Here is a 5,316-nt window from a genome sequence, read left to right on the forward strand (position 1 = left end):
GCTCCACAGCCAACACAGTTTAATGTAGAGGAGCCTCGCACAGTTCATCAGACGCAGAATATCAGGATCATAAAGACAAACACCAGTTCAAACTGTTCCTGTGTGTCACACGGCTGCAAGGACGGACGTAAAGAAGCAGAAGCAGCGATACAGAGAACCTTCGAGAGGATGAAAAGGTTCCTCAGAGGTTCCTCAGAGGTTCCTCAAAGGTTCCTCAGAGGTTCCTCAAAGGTCCCTCAAAGGTTCCTCAGAGGTTCCTCAAAGGTCCCTCAGAGGTTCCTCAGAGGTTCCTCAAAGGTTCCTCAGAGGTTCCTCAGAGGTTCCTCAAAGGTTCCTCAGAGGTTCCTCAGAGGGCTGCAAAGAACCTCACACTCCTCCAGCGTCCTCCATCACACGGTTGGTGTTCCTCTTCAATGACTATTTCTAACGAGTACAGATGGATTACAACCTGTCAGCACTAATTACTGCACTGTAATTAATTACATCCTCCATCCAGGAGGAGACTGACACCAGGTGGATGTATGTGGTGATGGAGAGGGGGGAGGAGGTGGATGCAGATCCGCTGCAGCGGGTCTGTGGTCTGGGTAATGGTTTTTCCTCAGTCAGGTTAAAGAACATGAATATACAGACAGCTGATCATACTCACAGCTCAGCGCCGGTAACGCCGCGCAGATGAGGAGCAGACGGAGCGGCACCGTGGAGACGCACCGTGCCAACATGTTACACCCGATCTGTGCGCGAGAGACACGAGAGGCGCGAGGCAAGATCCACGAGACGGTCCACGAGACGGTCCACGAGACGGTCCACGTGTTCACAGACAGATTTCCCGCTTCAAACTCAGTGCAGACAGACCGGAGGAGAATTACGCACGTCCGCGTAAAAGCACGCACACAGGCGCGTGAGTGATGAGCAGAGGAGCGCGAGGAGGTGATTAATAAAGACCCGAGCACGCGCAACAAAAACTACATCTACCTGCAACCCCATCACATGCACGAGCGCACAGACACTGACGGAGAAAGTTACACCGACCGAGAGGAGGGAGGCGGGGGGAGGGGGAGAGAGGGAGGGAGGAGGGAGGGCGGAGAGAAGGCGGGAGGGAGGAGGGAGGAGAGAGGGAGGAGAGAGGGGGGAGGAGGAGAGGGAGGGAGGAGAGGAGGGAGGGAGGGAGGGAGCGAGGGAGGAGGAGGGGGGAGGAGGAGGGAGGAGAGGGAGGAGGAAGGAGGCAGGGAGGGAGGAGAGAGGGAGGAGGGAGGAGGGAGGAGAGAGGGAGGAGAGAGAGGGGAGGGAAGGGAGGCGGGAGGAGAGAGGGAGGAGAGAGGGAGTGAGGGAGGAGGGGGAGGAGAGGGGAGGAGAGGAGAGAGGGAGGAGAGAAGGGGGAGGCGGGGAAGGAGGGAGGAGGAAGGGAGAGGGGGAGGAGAGAGGGAGGAGGGGGAGGGAGGGAGGAGGGGGGAGGAGAGAGGAGAGAGGGAGGAGAGAGGGAGGAGAGAGGGAGGAGGAGAGAGGGAGGAGAGAGGAGGAGGAGGAGGGGGAGGGAGGGGGGGAGAGCCCAAGGAGGAGGGAGATTCTGATCCAAGGAGCAGTCAGAGTCCCTTGCTCTCCTCCTGCATTGTGTCCATGCTCCGCTGACTAACTAACTGATGTATGGCCTGGCTCCAGTTCTGGCACGACACCGTCCTGTGACTCAGAGACCTCCTGAACCATTAAAGATCAGCTGTGCTCTGTCTGCATTTCTGTTCACCGTCAGGAGTGATGGATGCATCAGAACGAATAATAAAGGAAGAACCATGAAGGTCAGAAGAAGAAGAAGAAGTGAGGATGTAAAGAGCTCTTCTGAGACCATGATGGATGCTGGATGGTCCTCTGTGTCCTGAACCGGTCATCTACAGTCCAAGGACAGAAACTCTTCTAATGTAAAGTCTGGACTTCATCTGAAGCTCCTCAGGTTACCGTCACTTTTGCAGCATGTCGGGAAGTGATCAGTGAACTGATGTCGATTAAAGGACGCACAGACCCTCGAGACTCAATGCCACATGATTTAAAATGATTATGTCACACACTGCAGCCGTCATCATTTCAAAATGTGATGTGCTCTCTGCTGTCTTCAAGGCAGGCAGCAGTCATCTGTGACAGACTGCAAACTTATTTCCGATCCTGGACCACTGTGACGGAGGTCTGAGTGTTGTTCGACTCCGTGTCCACTCACTCCTCACTCCTTCCTCACACGCTTCTTTGTACGTTATATGTTGGAGGACGAGCACGTGCTGCTTCAGTCAGTGTGAAAGTGTTAACTGCTGCAAACTGTTTCTGTGTCTGATTAAATCAAGAGTCTGATTACTGAGCAGCTTTCAGACGCGCGAGCAGCTGCTTCCTCCTTTGTTCCCAACATGAACACAGCTGCTCTTTCTGACGCATCTGGAGTTTATGGTTCACGACGGTTCATCTCCTTCAGCTCTTGACCATGCAACCACAGAATCCATCACAAGGCCGGATCCGAGATCAGAAAGAAAATTATTACGTTGATAACAGCAGATTGTTGGATTACGCAGCACCTCCCACTAGTGGTAATTAGAGCAATCGGTTTTAGACAGTCTGCGGGGACGTCACGGACTACGTCCCGGTTTTAGACAGTCTGCGGGGACGTCCGGAGACTACGTCAGGTTTAGACAGTCTGCGGGGACGTCACGGAGACTACGTCCAGGTTTTAGACAGTCTGCGGGGACGTCACGGAGACTACGTCCAGGTTTTAGACAGTCTGCAGGGACGTCACGGAGACTCGTCCAGTTTTAGACAGGTCTGCGGGGATCACAGAGACTACGTCCAGGTTTTGACGTCTGCGGGGACGTCACAGAGACTACGTCCAGGTTTTAGACAGTCTGCGGGGACGTCACGGAGACTACCTCCAGGTTTTAGACAGTCTGCGGGGACGTCACGGAGACTACGTCCGGTTTTAGACGTCTGCGGGGACGTCACGGAGACTACGTCCAGGTTTTAGACAGTCTGCGGACGTCACGGAGACTACGTCCAGGTTTTAGACAGTCTGCGGGGACGTCACGGAGACTACGTCCAGGTTTTAGACAGTCTGCGGGGACGTCACGGAGGCTAACGTCCAGGTTTTAGACAGTCTGCGGGGGACGTCACGAGAGACGTCCAGGTTTTAGCAGTCTGCGGGGACGTCACGAGACTACTTCAGGTTTTGCAGTCTGCGGGACGCTCAGAGACTACATCCAGGTTAGACAGTTTGCGGGACGTCTCGAGACTACATCCAGGTTTGCAGTCTGCGGGGACGTCTCAGAGACTACTCAGGTTTAGCAGTCTGCGGAGAGCCAGAGACTACATCCAGTTTAGACAGTCTGCGGGGACGTCTCCGGACTACGTCCAGGTTTTAGACAGTTGCGGGGACGTCAAAGACTACGTCCAGGTTTTAGACAGTCTGCGGGGACGTCTCAGAGACTACGTCCAGGTTTTAGAGCCAGGCTGGACCGTCATAGTTCATTCGTCTCTTCGGTTCAGCTCTGTCCTTTGAAGACCTCTCATGTAGAACGTCTCCTCAGACTCATTTAAAGTGTGATATGTTCAGACATTCACTGTGACATGAGGAGAATCACAGAGCAGCTCTATATCTGAGTGCATTTTTAGAATCCAGCTGAATTCGAAGGCGCTCAGGGTAATAACCATCATCAATGTGGAACATCTCAGTGTTCTCACACACAGGAAACTGTTTCCTACTCTGCTCAGAAGACTGTGAGCTGTAAATCCGATCAACCTCTGACTGTACGCTTAGTTGTGTTACATACTGTGTTCGACGTACAATACTGATACTTTATTCTCATACCACTCGACCACACCAGTAATATTGCATTTGTTAAGTAGGCTCTTCTCTGTCTGGTCTTGGTCTTGATACTCTGGTCTTGGTCTGGTCTTGGTCTTGATCTCTGGTCTTGGTCTTGACTACACCTGCTGTGCTCTCCCAACCACATCTGAGGGACTTAAAGGGTTAAGATGAAGAGGTTCAAACATTTGAATGAATTTGAATTTGAATGAACCTGTGGCAGTTTTATTTATATGTGTGTGTGTGTGTGTGTTGTGGGTGTGTGTGTGTTGTGTGAGTTTTATGAGGCTCCGTTGCGACACTTGGATTTTTTAAAAGTCTGGACTTTCTTCTCCAGCTCTGGATCACGATGTCGCCAAAAGGCACGCGGTACAAACTGCCGGGTGGTTCGTTCACCGTCATCACGAAACTAACGGCACAGATTTCTAACTCGCTGGTTCTGGTTCTGATTCTCTGTCGGAGTTCACAAACCCTTGCAGGAAATAATCAGTTGGTACCACACAGATCAGAACAGACAGAAATACATTCACACATTACTGAGCTGTAGTCCGAGTCTAGATACGTCTGTTGTGATTGGATCTACACACGTAGATCTCTAATTCTTTCTTTAATTCTGATTTGTTTGCTGTGCTTTCATGTTAACCTTTGTGTCTGACGCTTTTGTCCAATTAGATTTTCATTTGTGACTATTCACGACTGACGACCTCTTCGGTGAACCCCCTCAGAAAGCAGCCTCCGCCTGGGCAGGAAGAGCCGGGTAAAAATGGCGGAGAAGGAGAAGAAAAAAATCATGTTAAAATCAGATGTCACAGCTCGTGTCGCGGGTGTTTTTGGTTTTTTTTCCACCTGTCGATCTCCACTCTAGTTGATTGTGACGTTTTGGATTCACAGAACATGATGGCAAACATGAAAACATCAAGGAAACATGAATGTTTGTTCACCAGACTAGTTTCCTGCTGCTGTTCACATCAAAAAGCTCCCAACCCAAAGCGACTTATTGCGGAGGCAGCTGCAGGAAATTCATTTATCTATCGTCTGAAAGCTCAGCACTCGTGTGTCTTACAAATACGAGACTCCATAATCCTCTCTTGTGCTTTTCAGGCACTGGATTCTTTTTTTTATTGTGAAGACTAGGAAAACAGAGCCAGGAGCGACAACTTCTAATTAAATCTGACTGTGTTTGATTAAAGATTTAAGTGCAAAGGATTTTTAAAAACACACTTACGTCCACGTCATTACCATCAAAGAAGGTTTGAGTACTTTGCCAGTCCGGTAGCTTGGCCCGAACCACAAAAGGACAGTGACTTGTAAAACAGCCAGTGGACGTCTCAGTGTTTTTCTGTATTCCTGGCATTATCAACACAACGCTTTCTTTGACCACCTATTCTTCCTCTTTGTTTTCTCGCAGGTACTCGGCGTTGATGGGAAACAAGGTTTGACTATATGAGAAGAGCTGGAGAGAGCCTTGTTCCTTCACTCCGTTCTGG

This window comes from Larimichthys crocea, chromosome XVIII (assembly GCF_000972845.2).
Source record: "Larimichthys crocea isolate SSNF chromosome XVIII, L_crocea_2.0, whole genome shotgun sequence".
In the NCBI taxonomy this organism is placed as follows: Eukaryota; Metazoa; Chordata; class Actinopteri; family Sciaenidae; genus Larimichthys; species Larimichthys crocea.